This window comes from Microcebus murinus, chromosome 16 (genome assembly GCF_040939455.1).
Source record: "Microcebus murinus isolate Inina chromosome 16, M.murinus_Inina_mat1.0, whole genome shotgun sequence".
Lineage (NCBI taxonomy): Eukaryota > Metazoa > Chordata > Mammalia > Primates > Cheirogaleidae > Microcebus > Microcebus murinus.
In genome coordinates, this window is record NC_134119.1 from 55,985,604 (window position 1) to 56,005,334 (window position 19,731).

The 19,731-nt window shown below is 62.9% G+C and overlaps 1 non-coding gene and 4 pseudogenes across 1 annotated transcript; all 5 read left to right on the plus strand.

Annotated features, from left to right (window-relative positions):
• Window positions 1-3,217: 3,217 nt before the first annotated feature.
• On the plus strand, window positions 3,218-3,336 carry LOC142861345 (uncharacterized; annotated as a pseudogene).
• Window positions 3,337-7,142: 3,806 nt separating this feature from the next.
• LOC142861354 (uncharacterized) lies at window positions 7,143-7,261 on the plus strand (annotated as a pseudogene).
• A 3,806-nt stretch (window positions 7,262-11,067) lies between these two features.
• Window positions 11,068-11,186, plus strand: LOC142861262 (5S ribosomal RNA). Its single transcript, XR_012912627.1, has one exon. It is a non-coding gene; the product is annotated as a 5S ribosomal RNA (ribosomal RNA).
• A 3,783-nt stretch (window positions 11,187-14,969) lies between these two features.
• Window positions 14,970-15,088, plus strand: LOC142861355 (uncharacterized; annotated as a pseudogene).
• A 3,797-nt stretch (window positions 15,089-18,885) lies between these two features.
• LOC142861346 (uncharacterized) lies at window positions 18,886-19,004 on the plus strand (annotated as a pseudogene).
• The last annotated feature ends 727 nt before the right edge of the window (window positions 19,005-19,731 follow it).

Below are 19,731 nucleotides of genomic sequence, written 5' to 3' on the forward strand. Positions count from 1 at the left end.
TCTTTTTTTTTTTTTTTTTTTGAGACAGAGTCTCGTTTTGCTGCCCAGGCTAGAGTGAGTGCCATGGCGTCAGTCTAGCTCACAGCAACCTCAATCTCCGGGCTCAAGCAATCCTGCTGCCTCAGCCTCCCGAGTAGTTGGGACTACAGGCATGCACCACCACGCCCGGCTGTGTTTTTCTATATATATTAGTTGGCCAATTAATTTCTTTCTATTTTTAGTAGAGACGGGGTCTCGCTCTTGCTCAGGCTGGTTTCGAACTCCTGACCTGGAGCAATCCGCCCGCCTCGGCCTCCCAGAGAGCTAGGATTACAGGCGTGAGCCACCGCGCCCGGCCCCCACTGTGTTCTTATTCATATACCTCTCATGTTGTTCCAGCGTATTGTGGGGGTACCAATGTTAAGGTCGGGTGCCTTGCCCTCTCCAAGCCTCCCCCCTCGGGTCAGAGCTTCAAGTGCGCCCATCCCCCAGTCGGTGCGCACCCACCCCATGCCTAATGGATGTGTATGCCCCTCCCCTCCCCCCACCCGCCCGCCCGACACCCACCCGATGAAGGTGATTCCTCTCTGTCCACTTAGGCGTCCATCCGTTCGTACCAGTTTGCTGGTGAGCGCGCTCACGTGGTGCCCGTGTGTCCATTCTTGGGATACTTGGCTTACTGGAACGGGTTCCAGCTCTGGCCAGGAGAACACGAGAGGCGCCCTCTCACCGCTGCTCCTCACAGCCGAATGGCACTCCGTGGTGTCCACGCGCCACATTTTATTGATGCACTCCTGGATGGATGGGCACTCGGGTCGCTTCCACGTCTTTGGGATTGTGAATTGTGCCCTAACTGTAACCCTAACCCTTACCCAGCCCGTCTCCTCTGCCCCTGCCTGACGCACTCCTCCCCGGCCAGGCCCGTCACTGTCCTGGGCCCCCGCCTGACCGGCTCCTCCCCGCCCGGCCGGTCACCGTCCTCTGCCCCTGCCTGACACGCTCCTTCCCGCCCGGCCTCTCACCGTCCTCGGCCCCTGCCTGACCGGCTCCTCCGTCGCCTGGGCCTTCCAAGGGCTTGGTGTGGATGCTGCTTCCAGGAAGCCCTCCAGAAACCCGGCAGCAGGGTGGCCGCAGCAGTCTCCAGCAGCCGTCCCTAAGTCGCGTGAGTGCGGGGGACGTGCCCCCGCTGTGCCGCGGGGGCCCAGCCTGGTGTCTTCCCTGAGGCCCTGCGGCTGCCGGCTGGGCTGCGGCTCCCCGCAAGGGGAGAGCCGCGGAGGTGGGGACCGCCTCCTGATGGGGACGTACACGCAGCTCTCCACGTCGGATTCCGGGGCTCTCTGTCCTGCCCGAAGGCCCAGCTGGCCTGCGGGTCCTTAGAGTGGCAAAAACCTCCGAAAACTGAGACTGAGGGTCCGGTGGGTGTCTGCACTTTTGTGCTGGGCACCCCAGGGAGGCCCGGGGGCTGGCTGGACAACGCGGTCTGCTCGGCCGCGGGGGGGGGGGTTGGAGGAGCAACTGATGCCCTTTGCACTTTGGGTAGCAAGAGTCTGAGGTGTCTCTGAGCCCTGTGCCCTGTGGGGGCGGGGCGGGGGGGAGGAGGAGGAGGAGGAGGAGGAGGAGGAGGTGGGAAGGGCCGGGGCCTGCAGTCCTGTTCCCGGGGTGGCACGGCAAGTGGCTTCTTCCACAGGCTGCTTGGCCTGGGCTCCCTGCACCTGGGCCTTTGGAGGACCGGCCCTGTGCTTGCCAACACTTCCTGCAGGGACCCAGAGCTGGGAGGTGGCATCTCTCAGCCCTGGGTCGGGCAGAGCCCCAGCGGGCCATGCCCACAACCTCTCTCAGCACCGGTCCCCCAGAAGGCTCCTTTGGGACCAGGATTCTCTTGCGGTGACTCTTTAAGGTCTGGCCCCTGGATGGAGGGGCACCAGGAGTAGAGGAGCAGGAAGGGGAAGGGGGTGGCCATGCGAGGGGACACTTTGAGGCCAAGTCCCAGCTTCAGCCTGATCCTCCTGGGAACCCCGCTCTGAGACAAGGAGCCGGGCTTCGCATTCCCACAGCAGCCAGTCGTGGGCTGAGGACACCTGGGGCGTTGGGAACTCCCTGGCTTCTCCTTGGTTTAACATCTAGAGCTGCTTGTGAATCGCGCCGCCACACACACCCGAGCGCAGGTGTCTTCCGCACAGACTGCGGGCCTCGCTCTTCTGAATGCCGCTGGCTCGCCACCCACCCACGGGTGAACCTGGTCAGGGTGCTTTCTCTCAGGGGCAGACTCTTTTCCGGGCGGGCTACCGGTGTCTCTGTTTGCTCGTTTCTTTCTTCCATTTCGGGAAAGTCTTCCTTGCTGGGTGTGGAAATCTCCTATGCCTTCCCTCGCCTATTCTGTCAGCTTTAAAATTCTCTTTCAGTTGCCACCCTCACAGATGGATTAGGAAACTCTTTCCGGTGCACTCATTAGTGAAATGACCTCCAGGAAGCTGGAATCCAATATCTAATGGCCGATTTTTAGCGAGTCCACACGCCAGGGTGGTCGGGGTCCAATGCAGCCCCGGCCAGGCCCAGGCCCCTTGGACTGGGCCACAGGAGGACATGGAGGAGGGTCCCGGCCCCCACGAAGCGGTGCCGGCAGTTCTCCACGGGCTTGGGCGTTTTCCAGAGGTAGGAGATGGAGGGGACTGATTTCTTCAGCGCCCCCCAAACCACGCCACCCCACCCCACCCCACCCATGGGACACATCCCCAGAGAGAGACGCCCCATACACTGGCTGTGCCCCAGCCCTGGCCCGGGGGAATAGGCGGCAGCCCACCCACAGGGCGAGGGAAGGGGGGCGCAGCTGAAAGGGGTTGTGGGGGAGGGCGGCCCCTGGCTGGGGTCAAAGGGCGAGCGTCCCGCGCGTGCGCAGTCAGCGGCAGCGACGCGCTGGGGGTGGGCAGCGGGTAGGTGAAGGAGGCCGGGCGAGGAGACGAGGGGGGCTGGGAGGGCTCCACCTTGGCGAGTCCAGCCGTGGAGGCGCATGTTGTGTGAGTGTGAGTGAGTGTGAGTGTGTGTGTGTGTGTATAGAGAGACAGCCCCCCCGCCCCGCCCCGCCCCGCCCATCACCCCCGTCCCTGGGAGCCCGCGGGACCCGGCCGGCGAACTCAAACGGCCCAGCCCGGCCCGGCGCGGGGCCTGGGGCGGGAGGCGGCGGCGGGGAAGCCCAGAGAGGCTCGGCTTCTCGAGCGGGGCAGGGGCGCCCTCCGCCGCCGTCTAGGGCCACACCACCCTGAACGCCCCCGATCTCGTCTGGTCTCGGAAGCTAAGCAGGGTCGGGCCTGGTTAGTACTTGGATGGGAGACCGCCTCCGAATACCGGGTGCCACAGGCTGCTGCTTTTTTTTTTTTTTTTTTTTTTCTTGCCTCTTGTTCTGTCCCCTTTCTGGGAGCGCCGCGGCGGCCCGGGGTGGGGGTCACCCCCACCCTCAGCGCCCGCGCGGTGCCTGGCGCCCCAGCCCGCACCGTGGGGCCTCCTCTTGTCCCAAGCCGCGACACCGCGGCCACGCGGCAGCATGCGTGGCATCTGGACTGTCAGGTCTCAGACCAAAGGTCTGCTCTGTGGGAACCGACACGCTGGAGGAAACCTTGAGAGTCTGAGAGGGGAGGGAGTTCCAGAAGAAGGCCAGGATGTCATTTTGAGGGAGTATGTGACCAGAACTCGTCCCGTTGCTTTTGGGGTTCTATGGGCTACACGCAGGAATCTTTGGTGGTGGCACCTGATGTTGGGGGATCCGGAGTCACACCCAGACCTGCTCCACAGGCCTCCTTTTACTTTTCTCTTCGGATTCATTATTTTTAAAAAGTGTCTCTTACCTCTAGGATTGCATTTTCTTTTCTCTCTCTTTTCAAGCAGATGATGGGAGTACAAGTATTCAGGTGACATGTGTTGCCCGTGCCCCCCTCCCCCCTGTGTTCTTTTTTTTTTTTTTTTTTTTTGAGACAGAGTCTCGTTTTGCTGCCCAGGCTAGAGTGAGTGCCATGGCGTCAGTCTAGCTCACAGCAACCTCAATCTCCGGGCTCAAGCAATCCTGCTGCCTCAGCCTCCCGAGTAGTTGGGACTACAGGCATGCACCACCACGCCCGGCTGTGTTTTTCTATATATATTAGTTGGCCAATTAATTTCTTTCTATTTTTAGTAGAGACGGGGTCTCGCTCTTGCTCAGGCTGGTTTCGAACTCCTGACCTGGAGCAATCCGCCCGCCTCGGCCTCCCAGAGAGCTAGGATTACAGGCGTGAGCCACCGCGCCCGGCCCCCCCTGTGTTCTTATTCATATACCTCTCATGTTGTTCCAGCGTATTGTGGGGGTACCAATGTTAAGGTCGGGTGCCTTGCCCTCTCCAAGCCTCCCCCCTCGGGTCAGAGCTTCAAGTGCGCCCATCCCCCAGTCGGTGCGCACCCACCCCATGCCTAATGGATGTGTATGCCCCTCCCCTCCCCCCACCCGCCCGCCCGACACCCACCCGATGAAGGTGATTCCTCTCTGTCCACTTAGGCGTCCATCCGTTCGTACCAGTTTGCTGGTGAGCGCGCTCACGTGGTGCCCGTGTGTCCATTCTTGGGATTCTTGGCTTACTGGAACGGGTTCCAGCTCTGGCCAGGAGAACACGAGAGGCGCCCTCTCACCGCTGCTCCTCACAGCCGAATGGCACTCCGTGGTGTCCACGCGCCACATTTTATTGATGCACTCCTGGATGGATGGGCACTCGGGTCGCTTCCACGTCTTTGGGATTGTGAATTGTGCCCTAACTGTAACCCTAACCCTTACCCAGCCCGTCTCCTCTGCCCCTGCCTGACGCACTCCTCCCCGGCCAGGCCCGTCACTGTCCTGGGCCCCCGCCTGACCGGCTCCTCCCCGCCCGGCCGGTCACCGTCCTCTGCCCCTGCCTGACACGCTCCTTCCCGCCCGGCCTCTCACCGTCCTCGGCCCCTGCCTGACCGGCTCCTCCGTCGCCTGGGCCTTCCAAGGGCTTGGTGTGGATGCTGCTTCCAGGAAGCCCTCCAGAAACCCGGCAGCAGGGTGGCCGCAGCAGTCTCCAGCAGCCGTCCCTAAGTCGCGTGAGTGCGGGGGACGTGCCCCCGCTGTGCCGCGGGGGCCCAGCCTGGTGTCTTCCCTGAGGCCCTGCGGCTGCCGGCTGGGCTGCGGCTCCCCGCAAGGGGAGAGCCGCGGAGGTGGGGACCGCCTCCTGATGGGGACGTACACGCAGCTCTCCACGTCGGATTCCAGGGCTCTCTGTCCTGCCCGAAGGCCCAGCTGGCCTGCGGGTCCTTAGAGTGGCAAAAACCTCCGAAAACTGAGACTGAGGGTCCGGTGGGTGTCTGCACTTTTGTGCTGGGCACCCCAGGGAGGCCCGGGGGCTGGCTGGACAACGCGGTCTGCTCGGCCGCGGGGGGGGGGGGTTGGAGGAGCAACTGATGCCCTTTGCACTTTGGGTAGCAAGAGTCTGAGGTGTCTCTGAGCCCTGTGCCCTGTGGGGGCGGGGCGGGGGGGAGGAGGAGGAGGAGGAGGAGGAGGAGGAGGTGGGAAGGGCCGGGGCCTGCAGTCCTGTTCCCGGGGTGGCACGGCAAGTGGCTTCTTCCACAGGCTGCTTGGCCTGGGCTCCCTGCACCTGGGCCTTTGGAGGACCGGCCCTGTGCTTGCCAACACTTCCTGCAGGGACCCAGAGCTGGGAGGTGGCATCTCTCAGCCCTGGGTCGGGCAGAGCCCCAGCGGGCCATGCCCACAACCTCTCTCAGCACCGGTCCCCCAGAAGGCTCCTTTGGGACCAGGATTCTCTTGCGGTGACTCTTTAAGGTCTGGCCCCTGGATGGAGGGGCACCAGGAGTAGAGGAGCAGGAAGGGGAAGGGGGTGGCCATGCGAGGGGACACTTTGAGGCCAAGTCCCAGCTTCAGCCTGATCCTCCTGGGAACCCCGCTCTGAGACAAGGAGCCGGGCTTCGCATTCCCACAGCAGCCAGTCGTGGGCTGAGGACACCTGGGGCGTTGGGAACTCCCTGGCTTCTCCTGGGTTTAACGTCTAGAGCTGCTTGTGAATCGCGCCGCCACACACACCCGAGCGCAGGTGTCTTCCGCACAGACTGCGGGCCTCGCTCTTCTGAATGCCGCTAGCTCGCCACCCACCCACGGGTGAACCTGGTCAGGGTGCTTTCTCTCAGGGGCAGACTCTTTTCCGGGCGGGCTACCGGTGTCTCTGTTTGCTCGTTTCTTTCTTCCATTTCGGGAAAGTCTTCCTTGCTGGGTGTGGAAATCTCCTATGCCTTCCCTCTCCTATTCTGTCAGCTTTAAAATTCTCTTTCAGTTGCCACCCTCACAGATGGATTAGGAAACTCTTTCCGGTGCACTCATTAGTGAAATGACCTCCAGGAAGCTGGAATCCAATATCTAATGGCCGATTTTTAGCGAGTCCACACGCCAGGGTGGTCGGGGTCCAATGCAGCCCCGGCCAGGCCCAGGCCCCTTGGACTGGGCCACAGGAGGACACGGAGGAGGGTCCCGGCCCCCACGAAGCGGTGCCGGCAGTTCTCCACGGGCTTGGGCGTTTTCCAGAGGTAGGAGATGGAGGGGACTGATTTCTTCAGCGCCCCCCAAACCACGCCACCCCACCCCACCCCACCCATGGGACACATCCCCAGAGAGAGACGCCCCATACACTGGCTGTGCCCCAGCCCTGGCCCGGGGGAATAGGCGGCAGCCCACCCACAGGGCGAGGGAAGGGGGGCGCAGCTGAAAGGGGTTGTGGGGGAGGGCGGCCCCTGGCTGGGGTCAAAGGGCGAGCGTCCCGCGCGTGCGCAGTCAGCGGCAGCGACGCGCTGGGGGTGGGCAGCGGGTAGGTGAAGGAGGCCGGGCGAGGAGACGAGGGGGGCTGGGAGGGCTCCACCTTGGCGAGTCCAGCCGTGGAGGCGCATGTTGTGTGAGTGTGAGTGAGTGTGAGTGTGTGTGTGTGTGTATAGAGAGACAGCCCCCCACCCCGCCCCGCCCCGCCCCGCCCATCACCCCCGTCCCTGGGAGCCCGCGGGACCTGGCCGGCGAACTCAAACGGCCCGGCCCGGCCCGGCGCGGGGCCTGGGGCGGGAGGCGGCGGCGGGGAAGCCCAGAGAGGCTCGGCTTCTCGAGCGGGGCAGGGGCGCCCTCCGCCGCCGTCTAGGGCCACACCACCCTGAACGCCCCCGATCTCGTCTGGTCTCGGAAGCTAGGCAGGGTCGGGCCTGGTTAGTACTTGGATGGGAGACCGCCTCGGAATACCGGGTGCCACAGGCTGCTGCTTTTTTTTTTTTTTTTTTTTTCTTGCCTCTTGTTCTGTCCCCTTTCTGGGAGCGCGGCGGCGGCCCGGGGTGGGGGTCACCCCCACCCTCAGCGCCCGCGCGGTGCCTGGCGCCCCAGCCCGCACCGTGGGGCCTCCTCTTGTCCCAAGCCGCGACACCGCGGCCACGCGGCAGCATGCGTGGCATCTGGACTGTCAGGTCTCAGACCAAAGGTCTGCTCTGTGGGAACCGACACGCTGGAGGAAACCTTGAGAGTCTGAGAGGGGAGGGAGTTCCAGAAGAAGGCCAGGATGTCATTTTGAGGGAGTATGTGACCAGAACTCGTCCCGTTGCTTTTGGGGTTCTATGGGCTACACGCAGGAATCTTTGGTGGTGGCACCTGATGTTGGGGGATCCGGAGTCACACCCAGACCTGCTCCACAGGCCTCCTTTTACCTTTCTCTTCGGATTCATTATTTTTAAAAAGTGTCTCTTACCTCTAGGATTGCATTTTCTTTTCACTCTCTTTTCAAGCAGATGATGGGAGTACAAGTATTCAGGTGACATGTGTTGCCCGTGCCCCCCTCCCCCCTGTGTTCTTTTTTTTTTTTTTTTTTTGAGACAGAGTCTCGTTTTGCTGCCCAGGCTAGAGTGAGTGCCATGGCGTCAGTCTAGCTCACAGCAACCTCAATCTCCGGGCTCAAGCAATCCTGCTGCCTCAGCCTCCCGAGTAGTTGGGACTACAGGCATGCACCACCACGCCCGGCTGTGTTTTTCTATATATATTAGTTGGCCAATTAATTTCTTTCTATTTTTAGTAGAGACGGGGTCTCGCTCTTGCTCAGGCTGGTTTCGAACTCCTGACCTGGAGCAATCCGCCCGCCTCGGCCTCCCAGAGAGCTAGGATTACAGGCGTGAGCCACCGCGCCCGGCCCCCACTGTGTTCTTATTCATATACCTCTCATGTTGTTCCAGCGTATTGTGGGGGTACCAATGTTAAGGTCGGGTGCCTTGCCCTCTCCAAGCCTCCCCCCTCGGGTCAGAGCTTCAAGTGCGCCCATCCCCCAGTCGGTGCGCACCCACCCCATGCCTAATGGATGTGTATGCCCCTCCCCTCCCCCCACCCGCCCGCCCGACACCCACCCGATGAAGGTGATTCCTCTCTGTCCACTTAGGCGTCCATCCGTTCGTACCAGTTTGCTGGTGAGCGCGCTCACGTGGTGCCCGTGTGTCCATTCTTGGGATACTTGGCTTACTGGAACGGGTTCCAGCTCTGGCCAGGAGAACACGAGAGGCGCCCTCTCACCGCTGCTCCTCACAGCCGAATGGCACTCCGTGGTGTCCACGCGCCACATTTTATTGATGCACTCCTGGATGGATGGGCACTCGGGTCGCTTCCACGTCTTTGGGATTGTGAATTGTGCCCTAACTGTAACCCTAACCCTTACCCAGCCCGTCTCCTCTGCCCCTGCCTGACGCACTCCTCCCCGGCCAGGCCCGTCACTGTCCTGGGCCCCCGCCTGACCGGCTCCTCCCCGCCCGGCCGGTCACCGTCCTCTGCCCCTGCCTGACACGCTCCTTCCCGCCCGGCCTCTCACCGTCCTCGGCCCCTGCCTGACCGGCTCCTCCGTCGCCTGGGCCTTCCAAGGGCTTGGTGTGGATGCTGCTTCCAGGAAGCCCTCCAGAAACCCGGCAGCAGGGTGGCCGCAGCAGTCTCCAGCAGCCGTCCCTAAGTCGCGTGAGTGCGGGGGACGTGCCCCCGCTGTGCCGCGGGGGCCCAGCCTGGTGTCTTCCCTGAGGCCCTGCGGCTGCCGGCTGGGCTGCGGCTCCCCGCAAGGGGAGAGCCGCGGAGGTGGGGACCGCCTCCTGATGGGGACGTACACGCAGCTCTCCACGTCGGATTCCGGGGCTCTCTGTCCTGCCCGAAGGCCCAGCTGGCCTGCGGGTCCTTAGAGTGGCAAAAACCTCCGAAAACTGAGACTGAGGGTCCGGTGGGTGTCTGCACTTTTGTGCTGGGCACCCCAGGGAGGCCCGGGGGCTGGCTGGACAACGCGGTCTGCTCGGCCGCGGGGGGGGGGTTGGAGGAGCAACTGATGCCCTTTGCACTTTGGGTAGCAAGAGTCTGAGGTGTCTCTGAGCCCTGTGCCCTGTGGGGGCGGGGCGGGGGGGAGGAGGAGGAGGAGGAGGAGGAGGAGGAGGTGGGAAGGGCCGGGGCCTGCAGTCCTGTTCCCGGGGTGGCACGGCAAGTGGCTTCTTCCACAGGCTGCTTGGCCTGGGCTCCCTGCACCTGGGCCTTTGGAGGACCGGCCCTGTGCTTGCCAACACTTCCTGCAGGGACCCAGAGCTGGGAGGTGGCATCTCTCAGCCCTGGGTCGGGCAGAGCCCCAGCGGGCCATGCCCACAACCTCTCTCAGCACCGGTCCCCCAGAAGGCTCCTTTGGGACCAGGATTCTCTTGCGGTGACTCTTTAAGGTCTGGCCCCTGGATGGAGGGGCACCAGGAGTAGAGGAGCAGGAAGGGGAAGGGGGTGGCCATGCGAGGGGACACTTTGAGGCCAAGTCCCAGCTTCAGCCTGATCCTCCTGGGAACCCCGCTCTGAGACAAGGAGCCGGGCTTCGCATTCCCACAGCAGCCAGTCGTGGGCTGAGGACACCTGGGGCGTTGGGAACTCCCTGGCTTCTCCTTGGTTTAACATCTAGAGCTGCTTGTGAATCGCGCCGCCACACACACCCGAGCGCAGGTGTCTTCCGCACAGACTGCGGGCCTCGCTCTTCTGAATGCCGCTGGCTCGCCACCCACCCACGGGTGAACCTGGTCAGGGTGCTTTCTCTCAGGGGCAGACTCTTTTCCGGGCGGGCTACCGGTGTCTCTGTTTGCTCGTTTCTTTCTTCCATTTCGGGAAAGTCTTCCTTGCTGGGTGTGGAAATCTCCTATGCCTTCCCTCGCCTATTCTGTCAGCTTTAAAATTCTCTTTCAGTTGCCACCCTCACAGATGGATTAGGAAACTCTTTCCGGTGCACTCATTAGTGAAATGACCTCCAGGAAGCTGGAATCCAATATCTAATGGCCGATTTTTAGCGAGTCCACACGCCAGGGTGGTCGGGGTCCAATGCAGCCCCGGCCAGGCCCAGGCCCCTTGGACTGGGCCACAGGAGGACACGGAGGAGGGTCCCGGCCCCCACGAAGCGGTGCCGGCAGTTCTCCACGGGCTTGGGCGTTTTCCAGAGGTAGGAGATGGAGGGGACTGATTTCTTCAGCGCCCCCCAAACCACGCCACCCCACCCCACCCCACCCATGGGACACATCCCCAGAGAGAGACGCCCCATACACTGGCTGTGCCCCAGCCCTGGCCCGGGGGAATAGGCGGCAGCCCACCCACAGGGCGAGGGAAGGGGGGCGCAGCTGAAAGGGGTTGTGGGGGAGGGCGGCCCCTGGCTGGGGTCAAAGGGCGAGCGTCCCGCGCGTGCGCAGTCAGCGGCAGCGACGCGCTGGGGGTGGGCAGCGGGTAGGTGAAGGAGGCCGGGCGAGGAGACGAGGGGGGCTGGGAGGGCTCCACCTTGGCGAGTCCAGCCGTGGAGGCGCATCTTGTGTGAGTGTGAGTGAGTGTGAGTGTGTGTGTGTGTGTATAGAGAGACAGCCCCCCACCCCGCCCCGCCCCGCCCCGCCCCGCCCATCACCCCCGTCCCTGGGAGCCCGCGGGACCTGGCCGGCGAACTCAAACGGCCCGGCCCGGCCCGGCACGGGGCCTGGGGCGGGAGGCGGCGGCGGGGAAGCCCAGAGAGGCTCGGCTTCTCGAGCGGGGCAGGGGCGCCCTCCGCCGCCGTCTAGGGCCACACCACCCTGAACGCCCCCGATCTCGTCTGGTCTCGGAAGCTAAGCAGGGTCGGGCCTGGTTAGTACTTGGATGGGAGACCGCCTGGGAATACCAGGTGCCACAGGCTGCTGCTTTTTTTTTTTTTTTGCCTCTTGTTCTGTCCCCTTTCTGGGAGCGCGGCGGCGGCCCGGGGTGGGGGTCACCCCCACCCTCAGCGCCCGCGCGGTGCCTGGCGCCCCAGCCCGCACCGTGGGGCCTCCTCTTGTCCCAAGCCGCGACACCGCGGCCACGCGGCAGCATGCGTGGCATCTGGACTGTCAGGTCTCAGACCAAAGGTCTGCTCTGTGGGAACCGACACGCTGGAGGAAACCTTGAGAGTCTGAGAGGGGAGGGAGTTCCAGAAGAAGGCCAGGATGTCATTTTGAGGGAGTATGTGACCAGAACTCGTCCCGTTGCTTTTGGGGTTCTATGGGCTACACGCAGGAATCTTTGGTGGTGGCACCTGATGTTGGGGGATCCGGAGTCACACCCAGACCTGCTCCACAGGCCTCCTTTTACTTTTCTCTTCGGATTCATTATTTTTAAAAAGTGTCTCTTACCTCTAGGATTGCATTTTCTTTTCTCTCTCTTTTCAAGCAGATGATGGGAGTACAAGTATTCAGGTGACATGTGTTGCCCGTGCCGCCCTCCCCCCTGTGTTCTTTTTTTTTTTTTTTTTGAGACAGAGTCTCGTTTTGCTGCCCAGGCTAGAGTGAGTGCCATGGCGTCAGCCTAGCTCACAGCAACCTCAATCTCCGGGCTCAAGCAATCCTGCTGCCTCAGCCTCCCGAGTAGTTGGGACTACAGGCATGCACCACCACGCCCGGCTGTGTTTTTCTATATATATTAGTTGGCCAATTAATTTCTTTCTATTTTTAGTAGAGACGGGGTCTCGCTCTTGCTCAGGCTGGTTTCGAACTCCTGACCTGGAGCAATCCGCCCGCCTCGGCCTCCCAGAGAGCTAGGATTACAGGCGTGAGCCACCGCGCCCGGCCCCCCCTGTGTTCTTATTCATATACCTCTCATGTTGTTCCAGCGTATTGTGGGGGTACCAATGTTAAGGTCGGGTGCCTTGCCCTCTCCAAGCCTCCCCCCTCGGGTCAGAGCTTCAAGTGCGCCCATCCCCCAGTCGGTGCGCACCCACCCCATGCCTAATGGATGTGTATGCCCCTCCCCTCCCCCCACCCGCCCGCCCGACACCCACCCGATGAAGGTGATTCCTCTCTGTCCACTTAGGCGTCCATCCGTTCGTACCAGTTTGCTGGTGAGCGCGCTCACGTGGTGCCCGTGTGTCCATTCTTGGGATACTTGGCTTACTGGAACGGGTTCCAGCTCTGGCCAGGAGGACACGAGAGGCGCCCTCTCACCGCTGCTCCTCACAGCCGAATGGCACTCCGTGGTGTCCACGCGCCACATTTTATTGATGCACTCCTGGATGGATGGGCACTCGGGTCGCTTCCACGTCTTTGGGATTGTGAATTGTGCCCTAACTGTAACCCTAACCCTTACCCAGCCCGTCTCCTCTGCCCCTGCCTGACGCACTCCTCCCCGGCCAGGCCCGTCACTGTCCTGGGCCCCCGCCTGACCGGCTCCTCCCCGCCCGGCCGGTCACCGTCCTCTGCCCCTGCCTGACACGCTCCTTCCCGCCCGGCCTCTCACCGTCCTCGGCCCCTGCCTGACCGGCTCCTCCGTCGCCTGGGCCTTCCAAGGGCTTGGTGTGGATGCTGCTTCCAGGAAGCCCTCCAGAAACCCGGCAGCAGGGTGGCCGCAGCAGTCTCCAGCAGCCGTCCCTAAGTCGCGTGAGTGCGGGGGACGTGCCCCCGCTGTGCCGCGGGGGCCCAGCCTGGTGTCTTCCCTGAGGCCCTGCGGCTGCCGGCTGGGCTGCGGCTCCCCGCAAGGGGAGAGCCGCGGAGGTGGGGACCGCCTCCTGATGGGGACGTACACGCAGCTCTCCCCGTCGGATTCCGGGGCTCTCTGTCCTGCCCGAAGGCCCAGCTGGCCTGCGGGTCCTTAGAGTGGCAAAAACCTCCGAAAACTGAGACTGAGGGTCCGGTGGGTGTCTGCACTTTTGTGCTGGGCACCCCAGGGAGGCCCGCTGGCTGGCTGGACAACGTGGTCTGCTGGGCGGGGGGGGGGGTTGGAGGAGCAACTGATGCCCTTTGCACTTTGGGTAGCAAGAGTCTGAGGTGTCTCTGAGCCCTGTGCCCTGTGGGGGGGGCGGGGGGGAGGAGGAGGAGGAAGAGGAGGAGGAGGTGGGAAGGGCCGGGGCCTGCAGTCCTGTTCCCGGGGTGGCACGGCAAGTGGCTTCTTCCACAGGCTGCTTGGCCTGGGCTCCCTGCACCTGGGCCTTTGGAGGACCGGCCCTGTGCTTGCCAACACTTCCTGCAGGGACCCAGAGCTGGGAGGTGGCATCTCTCAGCCCTGGGTCGGGCAGAGCCCCAGCGGGCCATGCCCACAACCTCTCTCAGCACCGGTCCCCCAGAAGGCTCCTTTGGGACCAGGATTCTCTTGCGGTGACTCTTTAAGGTCTGGCCCCTGGATGGAGGGGCACCAGGAGTAGAGGAGCAGGAAGGGGAAGGGGGTGGCCATGCGAGGGGACACTTTGAGGCCAAGTCCCAGCTTCAGCCTGATCCTCCTGGGAACCCCGCTCTGAGACAAGGAGCCGGGCTTCGCATTCCCACAGCAGCCAGTCGTGGGCTGAGGACACCTGGGGCGTTGGGAACTCCCTGGCTTCTCCTTGGTTTAACATCTAGAGCTGCTTGTGAATCGCGCCGCCACACACACCCGAGCGCAGGTGTCTTCCGCACAGACTGCGGGCCTCGCTCTTCTGAATGCCGCTAGCTCGCCACCCACCCACGGGTGAACCTGGTCAGGGTGCTTTCTCTCAGGGGCAGACTCTTTTCCGGGCGGGCTACCGGTGTCTCTGTTTGCTCGTTTCTTTCTTCCATTTCGGGAAAGTCTTCCTTGCTGGGTGTGGAAATCTCCTATGCCTTCCCTCGCCTATTCTGTCAGCTTTAAAATTCTCTTTCAGTTGCCACCCTCACAGATGGATTAGGAAACTCTTTCCGGTGCACTCATTAGTGAAATGACCTCCAGGAAGCTGGAATCCAATATCTAATGGCCGATTTTTAGCGAGTCCACACGCCAGGGTGGTCGGGGTCCAATGCAGCCCCGGCCAGGCCCAGGCCCCTTGGACTGGGCCACAGGAGGACACGGAGGAGGGTCCCGGCCCCCACGAAGCGGTGCCGGCAGTTCTCCACGGGCTTGGGCGTTTTCCAGAGGTAGGAGATGGAGGGGACTGATTTCTTCAGCGCCCCCCAAACCACGCCACCCCACCCCACCCCACCCATGGGACACATCCCCAGAGAGAGACGCCCCATACACTGGCTGTGCCCCAGCCCTGGCCCGGGGGAATAGGCGGCAGCCCACCCACAGGGCGAGGGAAGGGGGGCGCAGCTGAAAGGGGTTGTGGGGGAGGGCGGCCCCTGGCTGGGGTCAAAGGGCGAGCGTCCCGCGCGTGCGCAGTCAGCGGCAGCGACGCGCTGGGGGTGGGCAGCGGGTAGGTGAAGGAGGCCGGGCGAGGAGACGAGGGGGGCTGGGAGGGCTCCACCTTGGCGAGTCCAGCCGTGGAGGCGCATGTTGTGTGAGTGTGAGTGAGTGTGAGTGTGTGTGTGTGTGTATAGAGAGACAGCCCCCCACCCCGCCCCGCCCCGCCCCGCCCATCACCCCCGTCCCTGGGAGCCCGCGGGACCTGGCCGGCGAACTCAAACGGCCCGGCCCGGCCCGGCGCGGGGCCTGGGGCGGGAGGCGGCGGCGGGGAAGCCCAGAGAGGCTCGGCTTCTCGAGCGGGGCAGGGGCGCCCTCCGCCGCCGTCTAGGGCCACACCACCCTGAACGCCCCCGATCTCGTCTGGTCTCGGAAGCTAGGCAGGGTCGGGCCTGGTTAGTACTTGGATGGGAGACCGCCTCGGAATACCGGGTGCCACAGGCTGCTGCTTTTTTTTTTTTTTTTTTTTTCTTGCCTCTTGTTCTGTCCCCTTTCTGGGAGCGCGGCGGCGGCCCGGGGTGGGGGTCACCCCCACCCTCAGCGCCCGCGCGGTGCCTGGCGCCCCAGCCCGCACCGTGGGGCCTCCTCTTGTCCCAAGCCGCGACACCGCGGCCACGCGGCAGCATGCGTGGCATCTGGACTGTCAGGTCTCAGACCAAAGGTCTGCTCTGTGGGAACCGACACGCTGGAGGAAACCTTGAGAGTCTGAGAGGGGAGGGAGTTCCAGAAGAAGGCCAGGATGTCATTTTGAGGGAGTATGTGACCAGAACTCGTCCCGTTGCTTTTGGGGTTCTATGGGCTACACGCAGGAATCTTTGGTGGTGGCACCTGATGTTGGGGGATCCGGAGTCACACCCAGACCTGCTCCACAGGCCTCCTTTTACCTTTCTCTTCGGATTCATTATTTTTAAAAAGTGTCTCTTACCTCTAGGATTGCATTTTCTTTTCACTCTCTTTTCAAGCAGATGATGGGAGTACAAGTATTCAGGTGACATGTGTTGCCCGTGCCCCCCTCCCCCCTGTGTTCTTTTTTTTTTTTTTTTTTTGAGACAGAGTCTCGTTTTGCTGCCCAGGCTAGAGTGAGTGCCATGGCGTCAGTCTAGCTCACAGCAACCTCAATCTCCGGGCTCAAGCAATCCTGCTGCCTCAGCCTCCCGAGTAGTTGGGACTACAGGCATGCACCACCACGCCCGGCTGTGTTTTTCTATATATATTAGTTGGCCAATTAATTTCTTTCTATTTTTAGTAGAGACGGGGTCTCGCTCTTGCTCAGGCTGGTTTCGAACTCCTGACCTGGAGCAATCCGCCCGCCTCGGCCTCCCAGAGAGCTAGGATTACAGGCGTGAGCCACCGCGCCCGGCCCCCACTGTGTTCTTATTCATATACCTCTCATGTTGTTCCAGCGTATTGTGGGGGTACCAATGTTAAGGTCGGGTGCCTTGCCCTCTCCAAGCCTCCCCCCTCGGGTCAGAGCTTCAAGTGCGCCCATCCCCCAGTCGGTGCGCACCCACCCCATGCCTAATGGATGTGTATGCCCCTCCCCTCCCCCCACCCGCCCGCCCGACACCCACCCGATGAAGGTGATTCCTCTCTGTCCACTTAGGCGTCCATCCGTTCGTACCAGTTTGCTGGTGAGCGCGCTCACGTGGTGCCCGTGTGTCCATTCTTGGGATACTTGGCTTACTGGAACGGGTTCCAGCTCTGGCCAGGAGAACACGAGAGGCGCCCTCTCACCGCTGCTCCTCACAGCCGAATGGCACTCCGTGGTGTCCACGCGCCACATTTTATTGATGCACTCCTGGATGGATGGGCACTCGGGTCGCTTCCACGTCTTTGGGATTGTGAATTGTGCCCTAACTGTAACCCTAACCCTTACCCAGCCCGTCTCCTCTGCCCCTGCCTGACGCACTCCTCCCCGGCCAGGCCCGTCACTGTCCTGGGCCCCCGCCTGACCGGCTCCTCCCCGCCCGGCCGGTCACCGTCCTCTGCCCCTGCCTGACACGCTCCTTCCCGCCCGGCCTCTCACCGTCCTCGGCCCCTGCCTGACCGGCTCCTCCGTCGCCTGGGCCTTCCAAGGGCTTGGTGTGGATGCTGCTTCCAGGAAGCCCTCCAGAAACCCGGCAGCAGGGTGGCCGCAGCAGTCTCCAGCAGCCGTCCCTAAGTCGCGTGAGTGCGGGGGACGTGCCCCCGCTGTGCCGCGGGGGCCCAGCCTGGTGTCTTCCCTGAGGCCCTGCGGCTGCCGGCTGGGCTGCGGCTCCCCGCAAGGGGAGAGCCGCGGAGGTGGGGACCGCCTCCTGATGGGGACGTACACGCAGCTCTCCACGTCGGATTCCAGGGCTCTCTGTCCTGCCCGAAGGCCCAGCTGGCCTGCGGGTCCTTAGAGTGGCAAAAACCTCCGAAAACTGAGACTGAGGGTCCGGTGGGTGTCTGCACTTTTGTGCTGGGCACCCCAGGGAGGCCCGGGGGCTGGCTGGACAACGCGGTCTGCTCGGCCGCGGGGGGGGGGTTGGAGGAGCAACTGATGCCCTTTGCACTTTGGGTAGCAAGAGTCTGAGGTGTCTCTGAGCCCTGTGCCCTGTGGGGGCGGGGCGGGGGGGAGGAGGAGGAGGAGGAGGAGGAGGAGGAGGTGGGAAGGGCCGGGGCCTGCAGTCCTGTTCCCGGGGTGGCACGGCAAGTGGCTTCTTCCACAGGCTGCTTGGCCTGGGCTCCCTGCACCTGGGCCTTTGGAGGACCGGCCCTGTGCTTGCCAACACTTCCTGCAGGGACCCAGAGCTGGGAGGTGGCATCTCTCAGCCCTGGGTCGGGCAGAGCCCCAGCGGGCCATGCCCACAACCTCTCTCAGCACCGGTCCCCCAGAAGGCTCCTTTGGGACCAGGATTCTCTTGCGGTGACTCTTTAAGGTCTGGCCCCTGGATGGAGGGGCACCAGGAGTAGAGGAGCAGGAAGGGGAAGGGGGTGGCCATGCGAGGGGACACTTTGAGGCCAAGTCCCAGCTTCAGCCTGATCCTCCTGGGAACCCCGCTCTGAGACAAGGAGCCGGGCTTCGCATTCCCACAGCAGCCAGTCGTGGGCTGAGGACACCTGGGGCGTTGGGAACTCCCTGGCTTCTCCTGGGTTTAACGTCTAGAGCTGCTTGTGAATCGCGCCGCCACACACACCCGAGCGCAGGTGTCTTCCGCACAGACTGCGGGCCTCGCTCTTCTGAATGCCGCTAGCTCGCCACCCACCCACGGGTGAACCTGGTCAGGGTGCTTTCTCTCAGGGGCAGACTCTTTTCCGGGCGGGCTACCGGTGTCTCTGTTTGCTCGTTTCTTTCTTCCATTTCGGGAAAGTCTTCCTTGCTGGGTGTGGAAATCTCCTATGCCTTCCCTCGCCTATTCTGTCAGCTTTAAAATTCTCTTTCAGTTGCCACCCTCACAGATGGATTAGGAAACTCTTTCCGGTGCACTCATTAGTGAAATGACCTCCAGGAAGCTGGAATCCAATATCTAATGGCCGATTTTTAGCGAGTCCACACGCCAGGGTGGTCGGGGTCCAATGCAGCCCCGGCCAGGCCCAGGCCCCTTGGACTGGGCCACAGGAGGACACGGAGGAGGGTCCCGGCCCCCACGAAGCGGTGCCGGCAGTTCTCCACGGGCTTGGGCGTTTTCCAGAGGTAGGAGATGGAGGGGACTGATTTCTTCAGCGCCCCCCAAACCACGCCACCCCACCCCACCCCACCCATGGGACACATCCCCAGAGAGAGACGCCCCATACACTGGCTGTGCCCCAGCCCTGGCCCGGGGGAATAGGCGGCAGCCCACCCACAGGGCGAGGGAAGGGGGGCGCAGCTGAAAGGGGTTGTGGGGGAGGGCGGCCCCTGGCTGGGGTCAAAGGGCGAGCGTCCCGCGCGTGCGCAGTCAGCGGCAGCGACGCGCTGGGGGTGGGCAGCGGGTAGGTGAAGGAGGCCGGGCGAGGAGACGAGGGGGGCTGGGAGGGCTCCACCTTGGCGAGTCCAGCCGTGGAGGCGCATGTTGTGTGAGTGTGAGTGAGTGTGAGTGTGTGTGTGTGTGTATAGAGAGACAGCCCCCCCGCCCCGCCCCGCCCCGCCCATCACCCCCGTCCCTGGGAGCCCGCGGGACCCGGCCGGCGAACTCAAACGGCCCAGCCCGGCCCGGCGCGGGGCCTGGGGCGGGAGGCGGCGGCGGGGAAGCCCAGAGAGGCTCGGCTTCTCGAGCGGGGCAGGGGCGCCCTCCGCCGCCGTCTAGGGCCACACCACCCTGAACGCCCCCGATCTCGTCTGGTCTCGGAAGCTAAGCAGGGTCGGGCCTGGTTAGTACTTGGATGGGAGACCGCCTCCGAATACCGGGTGCCACAGGCTGCTGCTTTTTTTTTTTTTTTTTTTTTTCTTGCCTCTTGTTCTGTCCCCTTTCTGGGAGCGCCGCGGCGGCCCGGGGTGGGGGTCACCCCCACCCTCAGCGCCCGCGCGGTGCCTGGCGCCCCAGCCCGCACCGTGGGGCCTCCTCTTGTCCCAAGCCGCGACACCGCGGCCACGCGGCAGCATGCGTGGCATCTGGACTGTCAGGTCTCAGACCAAAGGTCTGCTCTGTGGGAACCGACACGCTGGAGGAAACCTTGAGAGTCTGAGAGGGGAGGGAGTTCCAGAAGAAGGCCAGGATGTCATTTTGAGGGAGTATGTGACCAGAACTCGTCCCGTTGCTTTTGGGGTTCTATGGGCTACACGCAGGAATCTTTGGTGGTGGCACCTGATGTTGGGGGATCCGGAGTCACACCCAGACCTGCTCCACAGGCCTCCTTTTACTTTTCTCTTCGGATTCATTATTTTTAAAAAGTGTCTCTTACCTCTAGGATTGCATTTTCTTTTCTCTCTCTTTTCAAGCAGATGATGGGAGTACAAGTATTCAGGTGACATGTGTTGCCCGTGCCCCCCTCCCCCCTGTGTTCTTTTTTTTTTTTTTTTTTTTTGAGACAGAGTCTCGTTTTGCTGCCCAGGCTAGAGTGAGTGCCATGGCGTCAGTCTAGCTCACAGCAACCTCAATCTCCGGGCTCAAGCAATCCTGCTGCCTCAGCCTCCCGAGTAGTTGGGA